We start from the raw sequence: 22,209 nt of genomic DNA, 5'->3' as shown, positions 1-22,209 counted from the left end.
AAAATAATTTCCTACCCAGATGTTTCTAATGAACATAGGCAGGGCAAGGACGACAGGTGAAAGTGGAGTCAATGTTTGTCAATCAAGGGAAACAGAAAAACTCAGAGGGTTAGAAGCTTTAGGTGCTGTATTTGCTAATTATGAAGGCAATGCTGGGGAGGAAGAAGAGAATCTTGAGGAATCAAATAAGAGGGATGCTAGTGTCCATTTGCTAAGGGAGACACGTTTCCCTCTACCTGTGCTTTCTACGTGATCTATGGGGCAAGGTGAGAAGTGGGGGTAATCCAGAATACAGCCCCCTCTCCCCTGAGGGGAGTGGTTTAGTGGGGCAGGGATGACTATCAAACCAGGGAGAAAGTTTCTCTCTACAGTAGACACCCTTGGACAATTTCCTTGTCTCCTTCCTCTTCATCCACGAAGAGCAAATGTTTTTTTTTCTTATTTTAAGGGGGAAAAAGAGAGGGTGGGGATAGGAACTCAGCTCCTTCAGTATAAAGGACTAAATGAAAAATATAAAAGCCCAAATTGTAAATCCTGGAGAAATGAAGCCAGTGGGGTGGAGGGGGGAGGGGATGACTGTAGTGGTGGAAAGGTAAGTTGCTTTGCTATGCGCCTTGACTTAAAATAAAAGCAAACAAACAAAAAACAAACATCTTCCAGGATTTCCCCAGACAGGGCCTTACGCGGGATCGATGTGCCTCTCACCTAGCCCAGACAAGGCAGGGGCTCCCCAGGAGATATTTTAAATAATCAAGGTGCTCACGGATTATCAGTGGCCAAAGCCCCTCCACCCACCGTAACCAAGGCAACAGGAGGCAGGTGCTGCGACTGGTTGCCTGGTAACCATGCTAGTGCCCAAGTCCTGTCCTCCGTTAGCCCTTTTGTGATAGCGTCTCTCCCTCCGCTATCTTTCCCCTTCTTGGCTAAACAATAATCTTTGCTCCTCTTACAAAGGTCACTTTGGGCTCCTTTGGGTAAAAAAACGCGTACCTTGATGTTCTTTTTGAACAGATTTCATTCACGCTTGAGTGTTGAGACCTAGATAAAATGTGCTTCTTACCTTGGCTTAAATATCTTTTCCCTCCTCCCCACTCTTTCCCTTTCACTCACTCCTATTAAGGCATACAGCGAGCGCGGGGAGGAAGGAAGGAAGGGAAAAAGGAAGGGGGAGAGAGCGAGAAGGAGCGCGGGGGAGCGCAGGATTTAAATGTGGCGATTTTTCACGGAACACCAGAGCCTGGGGCTCGCAGTAGATCCTCTGTCCCGCTTGCCCCTTTGCTCACCGCCTGCAGTCGTGCCTCTGTTCCCTGGACCATTGCCTGCATTTGGCGCCAAGTTTTTCCACTGGTCGTGGCCAGGGCGAGAGAGAATGCTCTCCTAGAATCCCACACCTAAATCCCTGGAGAAATGAGGAAGATGAGTCCCGCTTTCTTCCGCGAACCTGTGTCACCTCCTGACCTCCTCCGCGTGGGGTTTGAGGGGCCGCGAGCGCAAGTGGCGTGGGCTGGGAGGCCGAGCCTTGCCCAGGCACCGACCATGGGCACCCTAGGGTCGGGGCGCTGTCCAGCCTGTGGTGCTGAAGCTGCAGGCTCGGATTCGCTGGGGGAGGGGCTCCAGGGACCTTTAGCAGCCTGATTCTGAGCCGACTCCAAGCGGGTAGCGACTAGAAGGAGGGGCGCTTGGTCCGCCGAGTGGAAAGGCTACACTGGGAAGTAACGGCATTAGGCGCTCTCTTTCAGCAGTTAGGGCTCCCCCAGGGCGCAATCCCCGGCGCCTCTGATTCCCCTCCCTGGAGTTATTTGCTGCAATTGCGGTGGGTAGGAAGAAAGGCCCTTTGCACTGGGGCGATTACCCAGTGGTCTCCTGTTACTTTTCACATTTTTTCCTGCGGCTCTGGGCTCTCTGGGTGCTGGCCAGCCTGGCGCTCAGATCTGGTGGCAGGCAAAGGAAAGAGGAGAGGCTTGGAACGCGGAACCCAGCTGCTCTTCTGCATGCAACAAGTCAGCTGCATCTAGAATCAGGGGCGAGAAGCGCGGGAGGAGCGGCGGCGGCCGGCTTGGGGGGGCTGGGTTGCGAGAGCCGGCTCCCGCGAGGCTGTGGGGCCGTCTTTCTCCTACTGGGCGCGGGACCCAGCGAAACAAACTGCAAGCCGGGTTTCCGCGTGGCCCGGGGCGGGTACTGGAACCAGACGCCCCCATACCTCTAGCCCGCCCAGCATCCCGTAGGAGCGCTCACCTGCTGGGCTCCGGAGTCGCGTTCCTTCCTCTTCATTTTGGCAAGGCACATTTGGCGGGTGCCAAGCCTGGCCGCTCGCTTCCCCGGCCCTTCAGAGCAGCCTCAGGCTTAGCTTCCCTAATATCAGCTCCAGTCGGCTGCTTCCCCAGTCCCGAGCCCTTGACCTGGAGGAGGGGACTGGACGGGGGACCTCGGCTGGGATTTTTACCTGGCATGGGTCGCCGCGGCTAGGGAGGAAGACCACTTGCTCTCCGTTTCTTTCTGGAAGAAAGCCCCTCACCACCCAGCTGCCGGCACTTTGCTTCCCTCCAGGAGCTGCAGTGCAAGCAGCAGCGCAGTGCGGGGGAGGGGGTGGGGTTTGAGGAAGCTGTTTGTGAAGTGCCCCTTGAATACTTGCCTCTCTGAGGCCGTCAGTCCTGTCCGGGTCCGTAGTCCTGGCATGGTCCGCCGGGTGCAAACACAGTCGCCGCGGCTGCCGGGCCAGAGGAGAACAGCTGCTTTAAAGCCGAGACCAACCCACGGGTGGCCTGTCAGGGCCACGGATGTTCATGACGTCATCCTGAAGGCGAGCGGAGAAAGCGAGTGGAGAGAGGGGAGCCGCGCTTCACATCAAATGTCACCTGTGGTCATGGCAACAGCTTTGGGGGAGGGGGTGCCGGTCCGCGGGCCAGCAGCGGGCAGCCTGCTACTCCTGCCGGGGTCCCGCGCTCCGCAGGGGCAGGGTCCGGCATTAGTGCTGAATCCAGTTGTGCCCGGACCAGAAGAGACACCAGAGCCAGTCCCGTCCCCTGCCCGGGCTGGTCATAGCGGGTGGGTGGCTGCCTGGTCCCAGAGAAGAGGCTGGGGGAGACTGCAGGCGTCTGGAGAGCAATTAGCAGAAATTTTCTTTTTCACGGGGCCATTTCCTATTCTTCCGCCACTCTACCTGGGCAGGTCAGATCCGGTTCACCTGACCGCTCACAGACGTGTTCTCACTCAGTCTCGACCGACGCATGCTGGAGCAGAGCACACCCAGGCAGCGCCCACCCAGGACCCACCAACCTGCCCGGGTCCTCGCCTGCATACAGGACAAACTGAGGCTTCAAAGCAGCCGTGAGATCTTCAGAAAATGACAAACCCACTACCGATCTAGTGCGCATCTAGGGGGCGCAAACTGGTGACCAACGAATCAGACGGGACACAAAAATGTTTGTGAGGCTCCCACAGTATTTTAAAAATTTGAAGTACTTGTCAAAAAGATTGGAAGAGTTCACAGAGAAATCTGGGTTTTCCATCTCTCTCTCCCTCTCTCTAAAACAATATCCTTGTCATGGCCTTTCCATGTCTCTTGAATAGGGGCTGGCATTCTGCATGCAGGGAGAAGCCCTGACCAGTGTACATAGGGCTGGGGTCCAGGCAAAAGTAGCCGCTCTTCCCCTTTTTGTCAATATCACCAAGCCCATTTATCATCAATCTTATCCTTTTACGTTTTTTTCCTATAGTAAAGAGGAAAGTGTGGCCAAGAACAGTGGCTCACGCCTGTAATCCGGGCACTTTGAGAGGTGGAGGTGGGAAGATCACTTGAGCCCAGGAGTTCAAGACCAGCCTAGGCAACACAGTGAGACCCCCGTCTCAAAAAAAAAAAAAAAAAGAAGAAAGTAAAATTGTTTTTTGTCTCCAGCTGGTTCCCTGCAGGCCCAACCCTGGACGGACACACAAATATCTGTGCTGCCCACATCCAGCCAACACAGGCAGCAGGATATTTCCTCCTAGTCAGACTGGTGAGTTTTTGTTTTTTTGTTTTTTGTTTTTCATTTTCACATTTCAAAATATGCAGGTATTTGGGAAACATTTTTAAAAATCATATTTTTCATTTATCACTCAGATATTTGATCACATGGAACTTTCTTTACATTTTTAAATGTAAGGAATAATATCTTATTCATAAATATGTGGAAAAATAAAAGAAGAAAACATTTTAATTACTCTCAGACTCACCCATTATTATGTAAACATAACACTGTTTTGCATTTTCTGGTTGGCAGTCTGAATACAGCTGTAAAATACATTCTTGTGAATGCAACGAGCCAACCAACATACAAGTAAAAAGCACCACCAACAGGGACATATAGTTGTGTCTTATGCATACTCTCTCACACAGTCACATTTACCAGTTCATTCATTAAATGTGCATTTTGAATATTGTACATGCAACAATATGGAAGGGGGGTTATCTTTTTTTTTTTTTTTTTTTGAGACAGAGTCTCGCTCTGTTGCCCAGGCTAGAGTGCAGTGGTGTAATCTCGGCTCACTGCAAGCTCCGCCTTCCGGGTTCACCTGATTCTCCTGCCTCAGCCTCCCGGGTAGCTGGGACTACAGGCGCCCGCCACCACGCCCGGCTAATTTTTTGTATTTTTAGTATAGATAGGGTTTCACTGTGTTAGCCAGGATGGTCTCGATCTCCTGACTTCGTGATCCGCCCGCCTCGGCCTCCCAAAAGTGCTGGGATTGCAGGCATGAGCCACTGCGCACAGCCAGAAGTGGGGTATCTTCTTTTTCCATTAGCAGTAGACTTCCCCCTAAGGAAAAACAGGTTCTTATTTATATGCACTTGCTCTCTTAGCCAAGTGTCTGAAAAATTTTGGTTGAAAGCCAAGGTAACTTTGTACTAGATCAACTCCAAATCTTGGCCAACATGGATTGTTTTTAGCCTATTCAGAAAAATTAGGGCAGAGAAAAGATTCTGCATTTATATCTTGGTGAAAATCTGTTTGGTCTTTGGCCTGATTGGCTCCTTAACACAGGATATTTTTCTTGCAACCGTTCCATTTGTGAATCTTAGAGCTCTAGGCCCTAGAGGGAGTGTAAGTAATACTATTAATGCTCTATTCATTATCTTTATAAAGCACTTTTAATTTTTCACTGAGTATTTTACATGATGTATCTCGCTTGATTCTGGAAGCTGACCATTTTATAGATAAAGAAGCAGAGCTCAGACTGTTTAATTCACCTTGAGTTCCTAGTGCTCCTTCTGCTGGAAAGACCCACCGTCTCCCTTATATGAGTCATCAAAATTATTTGGTAAATAGTTAAGAGAGTTAGCTGGGTATGGTGGTATGCACCTGTAGTCCCAGCTACTCAGAAGGCTGAGGTGGGAGGATAACTTGGGCCAAGGAGTTCAAGGCTGTAGTGAGCTATGATTGTGCCACTGCACTCCAGCCTGGGCAACAAAGAACTTATCTCTACACACACACACACACACACACACACACACACACACAAACCGAAAACAAAAAATAAATGAACAGTTAAACAGAAAATTTATAAAAGTGAAAAACCAACATACACGAACATTTGGAATTTTTCTGCTTTATTTAAAATAGAAATGTAAATTATAAAATGTGGAGTACCATTTTCCACATACTGAATTAACAAAAAATTTAAAAACCTACTTACCAGTGTTGGAGAGGGTATGATGAAATAAGTGCTCATACCTGTGGAGGTTGCAATTGGTTAAATTCACTGGAAAGCAATTTTGCAAGTTGTATCAAGGGTCATAGTGACCAGCCTGGGCAATATAGCAGGACCCTGTCTCTACCAAAAAAAAAAAAAAAAAAAAGTCATAAACACAAACACGTTCACACCCTTTGGACCAGTTTTTCTTTGGGATATCTTAATAAAGTAATCTTGGGCTGGTACAGTGGCTCATGCCTGTAATCCCAGCTCTTTGGAAGGCTGAGACAGGTGGATCACCTGAGGTCGGGAGTTCAAGACCAGCCTGACCAACATGGAGAAACCCCATTTCTACTAAAAGCACAAAATTAGTAGGGCATGGTGGTGCATGTCTGTAATCCCAGCTACTTGGGAGGCTAAGGCAGGAGAATTACTTGAACCCAAGAGGCAGAGGTTGCAGTGAGCCGAGATGGCGCCATTGTACTCCAGCCTGGGCAACAAGAGGGAAACTCTGTCTCAAATAAATAAATAAAATAATATTCAATACAGAAAATGCTAGATACATAAAGGTGTCCATTGTCACATTGTTTAATATTTTTTAAAATGGAAGCAACATAATATCCAACAACAGGAGACTGGCACATCATCTGTTGAATGGATAGAATATTCTACCAACTCTAAAATTAATGTTTATGCTGAAACATGAGCCAAGAAAATACTCATAATGTTAAGGAAGGAAATTAGCAGAACATAGAACTGTCTTTACAGATATCATTAAAGTAAGGGCTTTGGAAAGCATACATATAGAAAAAATAGAACAGAAGTACATCAAAGTATGATAAAGTTTCTGTTAAAGAGATCACAGGTGGCTTTTAAATGTTTTCTTTTTATCATGTTTTCCAAATTTTCTGAAACATGATTAGGTAGTTTCTATAATTAAAATATAGTATGATACAAATATGGGAGTAGATGGTATTTATTAGGCATCTATTCCTTATCTGGCACTGTTCTAGATGGGCATAATCAGAGCAGGTGTGGAGCCTGGGTCTCAGACCTGTGCAGGTTGCTGCAGATCTTGCCTGGGGTATTAGGTGACCATGAGAGAGTTTGACCTTATCTGTAAAGACCTGATAAATGGCATTTGGTTTTTACTCAACTCAGATACATCATCAGCCCAGCTGCCCTTGTCCTCCTCCTCAATAAGCTTGCTTCTGTTCCTGGTGTCTACTTTCTGGCCACTTCCTTCCACACCTCAAATAATAATGAAAACAATAATAATATTTCTTTTACATTTTAAATAGTACTTCACATTTTTCAGTGCTCTCCAACACAATGTTTCACATAACTTTATAGCAACTACTACCAAAAAAACCCACTTAAATTTAATTATCACAACTCTGTGAGATAGGTGTTATTTTCTCCAGGTTTGTTTATTGTTTAGGTGCTGTGCCAGAAGCCACACAGCTGATAAGTGGTGGATCCATCTTGAATTTGACTTCTAGACACTCCCTTTTCATAGGACAGTGGGAGTTTAATCATGGATAACAATTCTTCTTTGGATTAGAACTTAATTGGAGGACAGATTGGCAGCTCAGCTGACCTTACTGCCATCGCCATTAGCCAAATAAAGATAAACCTGGACACTGCCAGTTTCCTCGATATTCTCATGCATTCATTTCTTGGAGTTGACAAACCATGGACCAGAGGTCAAGAGATTCTGGGAGGGTCAGGCATCTTGGAGACATTACTGAGTTTCTAGATGGGTTGACATTTTAGAATGAAGCTTTTCTGGAAAGGAGATTGGATTACAGGTGCTAAAAGACTTGCTTGCTATGGATGGCTAAGGAGGCGCCTGTCTTGTGCCAACAACCACACACCTCAAATGTGGAATTAGAGAACAGTGTAGTGAATGAAGTCATCACACTCACTTCCCACATGTCAGGCATTCTAAGAAACTTTGGATCTGTCGCCTGTCATCCCAATTGTGTAGCAAATATTTCTAAACCTTTGCCAGATTACCAAGAGAGCTTTAAAATTTAATTTCAAGGACTAACCAAGCACCTGATGGATTTTGTCATATCTGAAGACCAGAGAAGGCTGTTCTTTAAAAAGAAAACGTAATTTTGGCAATAGTGAATATATAGTGACACCGGTTTAGAAAGAAGTTCTTTTAGAATTTTGACTCTACTTACCTCTAGGAAATTAAAATCCAATAATAGAGAATTATAAATATCTTTGGTTCTTGGTTCCTGGGATACTTTTAATGGCCAAAGTAACCTGGGCAATTCTAAAAGTGACACAGAGCTATTCTTTTTTCTTTTTTTTTTTTTTTTTTGAGACGGAGTCTCACTCTGTCCCCCAGGCTGGAGTGCAGTGGTGCGATCTCAGCTCACTGCCAGCTCCACCTCCCGGGTTCATGCCATTCTCCTGCCTCAGCCTCCCAAACAGCTGGGACTACAGGCGCCTGCCACCACGCCCGGCTAATTTTTTTTGTATTTTTAGTAGAGACGGGGTTTCACCGTGTTAGGCAGGATGGTCTTGATCTCCTGACCTTGTGATCCGCTTGCCTGGGCCTCCCAAAGTGCTGGGATTACAGGCGTGAGCCACAGCCTCTGGCCGAGCTATTCTTAAATAATATAATCATCTTAAGAAATGATAAATTCATAATTTGCTCCAACTGAAAAACTGTGCACATTAGGTGATCAGGAGATATTTTAAAGTCTCTCTTAAAATTTTCCATTGAAAGTAGAGACTTCTCCTTCTAAGTGATCAGGAGATTTTTTTTTCTGGGGTGGGATGGGGGGAGGGTCTTGCTACATTGCCCAGGCTGGAGTGCAGTGGCTATTCACAGGTGTGATCATAGTGTACTACAGTCCAGAACTCCTGGGCTCAAGTGATCCTTGTGCCTGAGCCTCCCAAGTAGCTGGGATTACAGGCACACACCACTGTGCTTGGCACCTGATAAGGAGATTCTTTTTTTTTTTTTTTTTTTTTTTCTGACACAGGGTCTCACTTTGTCACCCAGGCTGGAATGCAGTGGAACAATCATTGCCCACTGCAGTTTCAACCTCCAGGGCTCAAGTTATTCTCCCACCTCAGCCTCCAGCGTAGCTGGGACCACAGGCGTGTGCCTCTATGCCTGGCTCATTTTTAATTTTTTTGCAGAGAGGAAGGGGCAGTCTCCCTGTGTTGCCTAGGCTGGTCTTAAACTCTTGGGCTCAAGCGACCCTCCTGTCTCAACCTCCCAAAGTGCTTGAATTACAGGTGGTGAGCCGCTGTACCCAGCCTAGGGGATTTTTTGTGTGTGCGTGAGATGGAGGAGTATTGCCCTGTCGCCCAGGCTAGAGTACAGTGGCGAGATCTCGGCTCGCTGCAATCTCCGCCTCCTGGGTTCAAGAGATTCTCCTGCCTCAGCCTCCGGAGTAGCTGGGACTACAGGCGCGTGCCACCACGCCCAGCTAATTTTTTGTGTTTTTAGTAGAGATGGGGTTTCACCATGTTATCCAGGATGGTCTTGGTCTCCTGACCTTGTGATCCCCCCACCTCGGCCTCCCACAGTGCCGGGATTACGGGCGTGAGCCACAGCGCCCGGCCGCCTAGGGCATTTTTTAAAGTTAAAAAGGTGGTGATTATATGTTTGTAGACCCATGTTTATATACCACCATTCACAATAGCCAAAAGATGAAGGCCAGGCATGACAGCTCACACCTCTAATCCCAGCACTTTGGGAGGCCGAGGCAGGCAGATTGCTTGAGCCCAGGAGTTTGAGACCAGCCTGGGCAACATGGAGAAACCCTGCCTCTACCAAAAAAATATAAAAATTAGCTGGGCATGGTGGGATGTGCCTGTAGTCCCAGCTACTTAGGAGGCTGAGGTGGGAGGGTCACTTGAATCTAGGAGGCAGAGGTTGCAGTGAGCCAAGATCATGTCACTGTGCTCCAGCCTGGGCAACAGAGTGAGACCCTGCCAAAATATAAATAAATAAATAAATAGAAAGAAAGAAAGAAGGGAGGAAAGAAAGAAAGAAAGAGAGAAAGAGAAAGAAAGAAAGAGAAAGAAAAAAGAGGGCAGCAGCTCAAGGGTCTACTGATGGATGAATGAATAAGCAAAATGTGGTATGCATATATAATGGAATATTATTCAGCCTTATAAAGGAAGGAAATTCTGACATAGGCAAAAATAAGAATGAACATTGTGGACATTATGCTAAGTGAAATAAGCCAGTCACAAAAAGACAAATGCTATATGATTTCAGTCTTATGAGATATTGAGTATCTCATTTAATATTTCCTAATAAGAAACAATAGATGAATTGTTATTGTTTTTCACTAGCTAAAATTAAGATCAAGATGACATCTTCAAAATGCTGCTGTGAAATGTCAACACAGAACTCTGTACCTAATTAAACTACTATTCAGAGTGAATTTGAAATATAGACTATTTTAAATGACCTAAAACTATAGAAAGTTCAACATTCTTTTTCATTGTAAGACACAAAAGAATGGGCTTTGATAGCAATGAAATTGAACTCAAAAGGAAATAATGAGATGAAAGGAGCAACAGTGAGAATAGAAATGGGAAAATATGTTGATAAATCCAAAGAGCACCGGCTATAAAATACAATAATACTGATGTCTAATTTGGAAGGTGGAGTCAAAAATGAGACAATAAACATCAATACATTTTGGTGAACCAATATTATATAGACCACATTAAAAATAGCTTGTAGAGCTTCAGTTCTAAATTTTGTTTTATTCCAGTATGTTTTACAAATATTAACTTTATATTGTGCTTAATCAGGTGTACATGTTAATATGCTAAGAAAACAGCTAAAATGATAAAAATTATGAGTTTAACTTCCAAATTAGTAGAGAAAAAGAATGAAGAAAATGAGATTAATCAAGCAGAAGTTTGGAAAGGAAAAAGAAAAGAAGAAGAAAAAGCCCAAGGTAAATAGAAAACAATAAATGCAATGGCAGAAATAATTTTAATATTACTAATCATAATAAATTTAAGTGTACTATGTTTCAGTCAAAAGACAGAGATTTTTAGACATTTAAAAATTCAGCTATACCCCAATTGTGAAAGATATACATAATCAAATGGACACAGACCTTGAACGTCAAGAGTTAAGAAAAAATATTCTAGACAATACTACCCTAAACCAACCTTGTATAATAGCTAATGTAGAATTTAAAGTGAAAAGCATTAAATAAGAACATGTTATAATGATATTAATGATAAAGGGAGTAATTGGCCAGGAAGGTATAACAATTCTGAGCCTGAATACATCGAACAACACAGCATCAAAATATAAAAAACAAGGCTGGGTGCAATGCCTTGTACCTGTAATTCCTACACTTTGGAAGGGTGAGGTGGGAGGATTGCTTGAGACCAGGAGTTCAAAACCAGCCTGGGCAACATAGTGAGACCCCATCTATACCAAAAAAAAAAAAAGAAAGAAAGAAAGAAAGAAAAGGAAAAAAAAAGGCAGGTTTGTATAGAGAAATAAACCAAAACTACCTACAATTAATTATATTGAGATATTTTAGTACACCTGTATCAGAAACTGACGGATGAAGCATTAAGATATTTTGAGTATCTGTATGAATACAGACAATTTTAACCATGCAATCAGTAAATTGATTCCCCATCCCTCTATTTGTGTGTGTATGTGTGTGCATCTGAACTCAACAAATAAAGAATGCATATCCTTTTCAGTCACACATGGAATATTTATAAAAATTGTTAAATACTACTTCATAAAGAAAATCTCAAAAAATACCGAAGAATCAATATCATTTAGATAAAATCAGAAATCAATATTAAAAGCAGAACTCAAGACTGAAAATATAAGCAAAGGTACAACAGTGTTGTGTGGGAAACAAACAACAAAAAAAATTAAAAATATAACCAAAGGAACACATACATTTGAAAGCTAAAATACAAACCACAAACAAAACGAAGAAATGACTAAGGAAAAACTAACAGACAAAATAAAACCCCACCTTTCCAAATACTTCAGAATAAAACAAAATTCAAAATTGAAATGTAAAAATAGTTCAAACTAAAAAACAATGAAAACGCTATTTACCCAAACTTGTAGAATACAGCAAAAACAGTACTTTGAGATAAATTTGTAGTGTTAAACGTATATATTAGAAAAGAAGAAAGACTTTAAGTATGAAGCTAATCTCTAAAAAGACAACATAAACTCCAAGAAAGTAGAAAAGAAGATAAAATAATGTTAGCAATAAAGATTAACAAAATAGAAAACTAAGAGCCAACAAAGGCTATAGGCACAGTGGCTCACACCTGTAATCCTAGCACTTTCGGAGGCCTAGAAGGGAGGACTGCTTGAGGCCAGGAGTTCAAGACCAGCCTGGGGAACATAGTGAGAACCACCCCCCAACCCAATTTCTGAAAGAAGGAAGGAAGGAAGGAGGGAGGGAAGGAGGGAAGGGAAGGGAAGAGGAGAGGAAGGGGAGGGGAGGAGAGGGAGGGAGAAAGAAAGAAAGAGTTGCACTATCTCAGCTCACTGCAACCTCTGCCTCCCTGGTTCAAGCAATCTTTCCATCTTAGCCTCCCGAGTAGCTGGGATTGCAGGTGAGGGCCACCACACCAGGCTAATTTTTAGTAGAGATGGGGTTTCCCCATGTTGTCAAGGCTCGTCTTGAACTCCTGGGCTCAAGCAATCTGCCTGCCTCGACTTCCCAAAGTGTTGGAATTATAGGCGTGAGCCATTGCACCTGGCAGGTATAGAAAAACTTAATAGACCTATAACAATTAAATTGGTAAATCTTAATAAAAGTGTAGCACCCTCTGCCCTAAAACACACAAATTGTCATTTCAGATTGTTTTATACACAAATTCTACCATAACTTTGAGGAACAGATTATCTTTATGTTACAATGCAAAAAAAAAAAAAAAAAAAAAAAAAAAAAAAGAAAAAGAAAAAAGAAACAGTAACAACAAACTACAACAAATATTGGAAAGAAATGTATAGGCCAATCTATTTATAAACATAAATGTAAATAATCCTAAATAAATTTTTAGTAAGCTAAATTCACATAATAAGCAAATAAGTCTTATCCTAGGATTCTAAGAATTTTTAACATTTAGAAATCTATTCGGCCGGGCATGGTGGCTCACGCCTGTAATCCCAGCACTTTGGGAGGTTGAGGCAGGTGGATCACCTGAGGTCAGGAGTTCGAGCCAGCCTGACCAACATGGAGAAACTCCATCTCTACTAAAAACACAAAAACTAGCCAGGTGTGGTGGCGCACCTGTAATCCCAGCTACTCGGGAGGCTGAAGCAGGAGAATTGCTTGAACCCGGGAGGCGGAGGTTGCGGTGAGCCGAGATCATGCCATTGCACTCCAGCCTGGTCAACAAGAGCAAAACTCTGTCTCAAAAAAAAAAAAAAAAAAAAAGAAAAAAAGAAAAAAAGAAAAAGAAAAAGTAAAAAGAAATCTATTCATGTAAATTAGCTTGACTTTAATAGATTAAAAGAAAAAATAAAAGCACTAAATAAATCTAGGAAGCATTTGCTAAGATTCAATATTGATTTAAGATAAAACCTTTAGCTAATCTGGAATGAAAGGAAATTGCCTCTCCTTAATAAAAGATATCTATTCACAGTTAGTATCACACTTAACATTGGAATATGAGAAACATTCTCTTTGAAGTCAGGAATGTGACTGTAATCAACATGCTACTGGATGTGACCATGAAGATACCAACTTGTCATTTCAGATAATGTGCTTTTACTAGAAAATGTAAGAAAACCTACAGAGAAATGCTATAAGGTAATAAGTTTTTTTGACAATATCAGTGTTCAAAAATCAATAACACAATTGAGAAAATCAATGACACTGAAATTAAGTCTTCTAGTTAGATTGATCAAGAAAAAAAGAGAAGATTCAAATGACTTAAGAATCAGGAGTGAAAGAGGAAACATTACTACCAATCTTACAAACTAAATAACATTATAGGAGAATATGAATATGAATAATCGAACACTGACAGATAACCTACATACAACTGGCAGATTCCTGGAAACAGAAAAGTTACTGAAACTGACTCAAGAAGAAATAGAAAATCTGAACAGATTATAACAAGTAAAGAGACCGAATCAGTAATCAAAAAACTTCCCACAAGGAAACGCACATGGCCAGATGTTTTCGCTGTTGCATTGTACCAAACATTTCAAAAAGAATTAACACCAACCTTTCATGAACTCTTCCAAAAAATAAAATGGTAGGAAACATTTCCAAACTCTTTCTCTGAGTTGAATATTACCTTGATATCAAAACTAGACAAAGATATCACAAGAGGAGAATACTACAGACCAACAGCCTTTATGAATATAAATGCAAAAGTCCTTACTGAAATATTAGAAAACTAAATCCATAAATATATCAAAAGGATTATACATCATGATCAAAAGCGATTTATCCCAGGAATGAAAGGTTGTTTTAAAATCTGGAAATCAATCAAAATAACACTTCATATTAATAGAATAAATGACAAAATCCAATCAACTCAATCCAGACAAGAAACAGCTTTTGACAAAATCTAACACCTTTCCATGATAAAAACACTCAAAAGGCGGGAAGTGGTGGCTCACACCTGTAATCCTAGCACTTTGGGAGGGTGAGGTGGGAGCATTGCTTGAGCTCAGGAGTTAAAGACCAGCCTGGGCAACATGATGAGATCCCACCTCTGTAAAAAATTTAAAAAATTAGCCATGTGTGGTGGCACATGCCTGTGGTTCCAGCAACTCTGGAAGCTGAGGCAGGAGGATTTTTTGAGCCCAGGAGGTCCAGGCTGCAATGAACCATGCTTATACCACTGCACTCCAGCCTGGGTGATAGAGTCAGATCTTGTCTCAAGAAAAAAGAAAGAAAAGAAAAAGAAAAAAAAAACCCTCAACGATGTAGGAATAGAAAGGTACTTCCTCAACCTGATAAAAGGCATCTACAAAAAATCCATAACTAACAACATATTTCAAATGGTGAAAGGAAAAGTTTCCCCTTAGATCAGGAACAAGAAGAGAATGTACATTCTCATCACTCTATTCAATATTGTAGTGGAGGTTCTGTCCAGGGTTGTTAGTCAAGGAAAAGAAATAAAAGGATTTGAAAGGAAAAAGTAAAATTTCTCTGTTTGCAGATGACATGGTTTTGTATGTAGAAAATACTGAGGAATCCACAAAAACTATTAGAGCTAATAAATTCAGCAAGTTTGCAGGACATACAAAATATACAAATCGGTTCTAGTTCTATACACTAGCAATGGATAATCTGAAAGTGAAATCAAGAAAACAATTCCATTTGTAATAGCATCAAAAGAATAAAATACTTAGGAATAAATTTAATGAAAGCAGCGCATGCAAAAGTTGTACATTGAAAACTACAAAGCATTGCTGAAATAAATTCTTTCTTCCTTTTAGATGTCGTTAGTGTCTCAGCAAAAGATCTAAATAAATGGAAACATCTCCCATGTTCATGTATTGGCAAACTTATTGTTAAGATGACAATACTCCCTAGATTGACATATAGAGTGGATACAATCCTAAATCCCAACACAATATCAAAATTCCTGCTGCTTCTTGTTTTGTTGTTGCACAAATTGACATGCTGGTCCTAAAATTCATACAGAAATGCAAGAGACCCAGAGTAGCCAAAACACTATCTAAAATGAAAAATAAAGTTGAGGACTCAAACTTCATAATTTCAAAACTTAATGCAAAACTAGAGTAATCAAGACTGTGCGCTACTGGCAGGAGGGCAAACATACAGATCAACAGAATAAAATTGAGGGTCCTGAGATAAACTCATACATCTATAGTCAATTGATTTTCAACAAGGATACCAATTCAATCTGGTGGGAGAAGAAGAGTCTCTTCAATAAATAGTGCTGGACAACTGGATATTCATATGCAAAAGAATAAACTTGGATCCATAGTTCACACATATACACAAATTTACTCAAAATGGATCAAAGACCTGAATATAAGAGCTAAAATCACAGAACTCTTAGAATAAAACATAGGTGTAAGTCCTTGTAAACTTGGGTTATGCAATGGTTTCTTAAACATAACTTTTAAAGCTCAAGCAACCAAAGAAAATATTGGAATTAATAAAAATTAAAAACTTCCGTGTTTTGAGGACACTACCAAGAAAAATGAATAGATAACTTACAGAATGGGAAAAAATATTTGAAAACCATATATCTGATGAGGGTCTAGGATCCAGGACTAAAAAAGAACTCTTACAACTCAATAACACAAAGACAATCCAATTAAAATGGGCAAAGGATTTGAATATACAGTTCTCCAAATAAGATACACAAATGGCCAACAAGCATATGAAAAGATGGTCAACATCACTGTTAATTAGGGAATACAAATCAAATCCACAATGAGATAAACCCACTAGAATGGCTATAGTTTTTTAAAAACGACAATAACAAGTGTGGGTGAAGTTGTAGAGAAACTGGAACCCTCTGTTATTGCTGGTAAGAATGTAAAATGGTGTAGCCACTTTGGAAATGTTAACTAGAGTTGCCATATGACCCAACTATTCCACCCTTAGGTACACACCCAAGATAACTGAAAATATATATTATACAAAAATTTGTACACAAATGTTCATAGCAACATTATTTATAACAGCCCAAAGTGGAAACAATTCAAATGTCCCTCAGCTAATACATGGACAAGAAAATATTTATCCTGATAATGAAATATTACTCAGCCATGAAAAGGAATGAAGTTCTGATACATGCTGCAACATGGATGAACCCTGAAAGTATTATACTAAGAGAAAGAAGCCAGATGCAAAAGGCCACATAGTGTATGGTTTCATTTATGTGAAATTATTTCTCGGAATAGTCAAATCTATAGGAAGAAGATAAGTGGTTTTCAGGGACTAGGATGAAGAGGACATGGGGAGTGACAGCTCCGGGTTACAGGATTTCTTTTCGGGTTGATAAAAATGTACTGGAATTAGCAGTGGTGGTTGGCCAACCTTGTAAATATATTAAAAACCACTAAATTGTGTACTTTAAAAGGGTGAATTTTATACTATGTGAATTATTTCTCAATTTGAAAAAATCAATAGCATTCCTGAGCAAAACCTAATTAAAAAGATAACTTAATAAATGAACTTACAATATCAAGAAAAAGGCCGAGGGTAGTGGCTCATGCCTATAATCCCAGCTCTTTGGGAGGCCGAGGCAGGAAGATTGCTTGAGCCCAGGAGTTTATGATTAGCCTGGGCAACATGGTGGGACCCCGTTTCTATGGAAAAAACAACAACAACAACAAAAAAAACGAACAAACAAACAAAAAAATTAGCCAGGCATGGTGGTGAATGCCTTTGGTTCCAACTACTTGGGAAGTTGAGGTGACACAGCTGCACTCCAGCCTGGGCGACAGAGTGAGGCTCTGTCAAAAAAAAAAAAAAAAAAAAAAAAAGAAAAGAAAAGAACTCTTAGGTAACTAGGAATAACTCTAACAATGATTTGCTACTGATTGAGGAGATTCTAAAATTTTATTGAAGGCCGTAAAAGAAGATCTACATAAATGGAGAGGAATTGCATATTTATGGATGATGGCAATGACATTACAATGTTAATTGTCCTAAATGAATTTATAAATTTATTGCAATTCTAATAGAAAGCCAGGGCTTTTATTGTGTATGTGAACTTGACAAATTGATTTTAAACATTATATGAGGACAAAGAGCTAAGAATAGCCAAGAGAATTATGAGAAGGAAGTAGAGAGATCTGCCTACAAAATAACAAGGTTTATCATCAAACTATAGTAATTAATACTGTGTAGAATAGTCACAGAGATAGCAAAATAGACTAACACAGTACGATGAAAAGCCCAGAAACAGACCCATGTCTGGTGGAAAACTGGTCTATGGACGTTTGGCAATTGAAAGATTTACACGGAAAATAAAGTAAGTTTCTAACCTCATACCATATCCAAAAATAAATTCACATTTTGGAGTAAAGACAAAATGTAAAAAACTTTTAGAACTGGAAAATATATAGGAGAATATTTTTATGACCTCAGGACAATGAATTATTTCTTAAACAAGACACAAAAAGCACAAATAAAAAGATAAATTTAATTAACATTAAACTTAAAAATTTAAGCAGAGGCAAAAGACATAAATTAAGTAAAATCAAGTTTAGGATGGAAAAGATATTTACAAGCATACAATCAACAAAGAATTAATATCTAGAATACCTAAAGCACTTATATAAATCAATAAGAAAAAGACAAAAAATATTGAAAATTGAAAGGTTGTGACCAAGAAATCCACAGAAAAGGACACTCAAGTGGCCAATAAACTAGTGATTGAAGCGCAATTTCACTAATCATGAGGACAATGCAAATTACTATTATTTTTAACCTTTTTTTCATAGGTTATTGGAGTATAGGTGGTGTTTGGTTACATAAGTAAGTTCTTTAGTGGTGATTTGTGAGATTTTGGTGCACCCATCACCCAATCAGTATACACTGCATCCTATTTTTGTTTTTTTTTTGAGAGAGAGTTTTGCTCGTTGCCCAGGCTGGAGTGCAATGGCTCCTTCTTGGCTCACCGCAACATCTGCCTCCCGGGTTCAAGCGATTCTCCTGCCTCAGCCTCCCGAGTAGCTGGGATTACAGGCATGTTCTAACACTTCTGGCTAATTTTGTATTTTTAGTAGGGACGGGGTTTCTCCATGTTGGTCAGGCTGGTCTTGAACTCCCAACCTCAGGTGATCCGACTGCCTTGGCCTCCCAAAATGTTGGGATTACAGGTGTGAGCCACCACACCTGGCCCCCTATTTGTAGTCTTTTATTTCTTGCCCCCTCCCACCTTTCCCCCGCAAGTCCCCATAGTCCATTGTATCATTCTTAATGCCTTTGCATCCTCATAGCTAAGCTCTCACATATCAGTGAGAATATACAATGTTTGGTTTTCCATTCCTGAGTGACTTCACTTAGAATAATAGTTTCCAATCTCATCCAGGTCACTGCAAATGCTGTTAATGCATTCCTTTTTATGGATGAGTAGTATTCCATTTTATATATATATATATAAAAATCTCACAGCTTCTTTGTCCACTTGTTGATTGATGGGCATTTGGGTTGGTTCCATGATTATGCAATTGTGAATTGTGCTGCTATAAACATGCGTGTACAAGTATCTTTTTTACATAATGACTTCTTTTCCTCTGGATAGATACCCAGTAGTGGGATTGCTGGATCAAATGGTAGTTCTACTTTTAGTTCTTTAAGGAATCTCCACACGGTTTCCATAGTGACTGTACTAATTTACATTCCCACCAGCAGTGTAGAAGTATTCCCTGATCACCACATCCAAATCAACGTCTTCTGTTTTTTTATTTTTTTAATTATGGCCATTCTGAGCAATGCAAATTATAACAATTATAACAACCAATCACACCCATCAAGCTGGGAAAATTAACAAGACTAATAATTCACCAAGTGTTGAATTTTCACCAATTGTTAGTAAAAACGTGAGGAAACAGGAATTCTTAGACATCCCTATTGGAAGTATAAATTGCTGCCATCACTTTGGAGAATAATTTGGCAACATCTAATAAATTTCAAGGTGTACATACCCTTCAACCGACCCAACAACTCTTTTTCTAGGTACATAACCTAAAGAAGTTTTTAGACATGCTCACCACGAATAATTTGCCATGAACAAGAATGTTCGCTGCAGCACTACTTGGAAATAGTAAGACATAGAAACAGCTTAAATATCCATTGATAAGAAAATGGATAAATAAATTGTGGTCTATTTATGTAATAAAATACTATAATTCAGTGAAAAAATATATTGATCAATTAACTTGCAGCTCTACAGATATCCAGTTGGACATCTAGAAACTTATGTTCGGTGAGAAAAAAAGTTATAAAAAGATTCACAAACTATCATGTGAATACACAAAAGTAAAAAAAAGTAAAGCATGATACTAATACAGATTGTTATAGGTAGATACAGATGAAGTAAATTTGTTGTTATTTTTGTTTGGCTTTTTGTTGTTGTTGTAGTTGCTGTTTTGAGGCAGAGTCTCTCTCTGTCATCCAGGAGGGAGTGCAGTGACTCGATGATGGCTCATTGCAGCCTCGACCTTCCAGGATCAAGCGATCCTCCATCTCAATTTTTAAATTTTTTTGTAGAGACAAGGTCTTGCTATGTTGCTCAGGCTGGTCTGGAACTACGGGGCTCAAGCAATCCTCCTCCTTCAGCCTCCCAAAGTCATAGGATTATAGATGTAAGCCACTTCACCCAGCCTGAAATAAATGTTTAATAACATGGATTGAAGGATATGTATCAACTTCAGGAAAGTAATCACCTCTGGCAGGGAAGAGAAGAAATGGGATGGCGACAACTGTATTAGTATTGTTTTATTTTTTATATTTTTATATTTATTTATTTATTTTGAGATGAAGTCTCACTCTGTCACCCAGGCTGGAGTGCAGTGGCAGGATCTTAGCTCACTGCAATCTCTGCCTCCCGGATTCAAGTGATTCTCCTTCTTCAGCCTCCTGAGTAGCTGGGATTACAGGCATGCATCACAACACCCGGCTAATTTTTGTATTTTTAGTAGAGACAGGGTTTCCTCATGTTGGCCAGGCTGGTCTCAAATTCCTGACCTCTAGTGATCTGCCCACCTCAGCCTCCAAAGGGCTGGGATTACAGATGTGAACTACTGCGCCTGGGCTGACAACTGTATTTGTATTGTTTTATCTTTTGCTAAAAAGCATCTGAAGCAAATACATTAATAGTTGTTAAAACTGAGAAGTAGACATGTGGCTCTCTTTTCATATTTTCTGTATTTTATATATCTTTGAAATATTTAATAATTTATTCTAAAAAGTAAATACAATCTTTGTTTTGTTTGACAGTAGAAATTGATGTTTGATACTGGGGAGTCCTTTAACCTCTGTCGCGTAGGTTCTCCTTACTCAAAGAGGAGTGGTGACCTTTCTTTTTCTATCTGATAGGATTTTGGTGAGAATCAAATACACTCCTACACAAGAGAGCACTTTGCAAACTATAAATTCTTCTTAATGCATGATACTTTTGTTATCATGTAAAATGAAATGGCAAAAAAAAAATAATGAGCTAAGAACAGATCAATCTGAGATTTACAACTACAGCTCACACTAATTTTGAATTAGGTTATAGATAAAGAAAAGGTACTCAATTTCCCCTTCATATTTCCCCAGGGTGTTCTAAACCATGCAGATAAAGGCCACTTGCCCAGGAAGGGAGAGCAAGAAGGTCCTGGTTTCACCATGAACATAAATCACGGTTTTGGCAGTCTACCATACTATCCATCAGACTAGCCTTTCAGAGGAAAATGCCAGAGGCAGCAACTGAAAACAGCTTGTAGGAGTCATCAGTTAGTCACTGAAGCAAATCATTTGAGAGAAGATAAAGACGAGCTCTTGACATTCCTGGGACAAGAATACCTGCCCTGTGAGACTCGCCTGTGAGCGGCTCAGCTTCTCCTACCCTGGGGAAGGTAATTGATGAGTTAATTAATATGCACAGGAGATGCAGCACTGTCAAAAGAAGACGGACTGCTTCTGGTCCTCACTATCATTACTAAGATGATCTCAGCCTTTCAACTTGACTGGGAGAAACCAATTTCCTGGGGAAAATCTCAATAAAATTGTTTTCCTATCATCAGGTGGAAATCTTGTTAAGTGCTCCAAGGACCCTTGGTTTTATGGGTTTGTTTTTACAGCCCCCAGCAGCCTTGGCTAGGATTTCATTCTAAAATAACATTTCCTCTCTGTAAAAAATGTCTTGTTGCTGCAGGCTCTGGGGCTCAGTGACCCTCATGAGTTTTTGACTGCAGGAGGCCAAGGGGTGAACTGGAGGTTTGCAATTTATGTCAAATATGCACACAGGGACACACAGTTTGATCTGTCCCTTCTGCTTCCTCTTTTTTTCCTATATTACTGTCTTAGAAGATGAGATGATGACTCCTGCTGTGACTATCCTGACAGTACCCCCATTCAACAATTCAGAATTAGCAGTAGATGTACAGTAAATTTGTTTTTTTCCTTTTAAATAGACTTTATTTTTTTCTTAGAACAGTTCTAGGTTCACAGCAAACTTGAGCAGAAAGTAGAGTTTCCATTACACTCCCTACTCCAACATATGCACAGCCTTCCCCCATTGTCAACATCCTACACCAGAGTGATACATTTGTTACACTGATGAACCTACCTGGACACATCATTATCACCCAAAGTCCACAGTTTGCATTAGGGTTCACTCTCGAGGTTATACATTTTATGGATTTGGACAAAGGTATAATGACATGTATCCACCATCAGAGTACCCTACAGAGTAGTTTCTTGGACTTAAAAATCTGTACTCCACCTATTCATCCCCCTCCCTTCCTAACTCCTGGCAACCACTGATCTTTTTGCTGTCTTCCTATTTTTGCTTTTTCTAGAATGTCATACAGTTGGAATCTTACAATAG

The 22,209-nt window shown here is 40.7% G+C and overlaps 1 long non-coding RNA gene across 1 annotated transcript; it reads left to right on the top strand.

The window, feature by feature from the left end:
* The first annotated feature begins 2,586 nt into the window (after window positions 1-2,586).
* Window positions 2,587-21,398, top strand: LOC100431320 (uncharacterized). The gene is made up of 3 exons (XR_008513748.1): window positions 2,587-3,426; window positions 3,896-3,995; window positions 20,937-21,398. It is a non-coding gene; the product is annotated as an uncharacterized LOC100431320 (long non-coding RNA).
* Window positions 21,399-22,209: the final 811 nt, after the last annotated feature.

This window comes from Pongo abelii, chromosome 16 (genome assembly GCF_028885655.2).
Source record: "Pongo abelii isolate AG06213 chromosome 16, NHGRI_mPonAbe1-v2.0_pri, whole genome shotgun sequence".
NCBI lineage: Eukaryota > Metazoa > Chordata > Mammalia > Primates > Hominidae > Pongo > Pongo abelii.
Note: the sequence above shows the minus strand (reverse complement) of the source record. Positions and strands in the feature narration are given on the sequence as shown.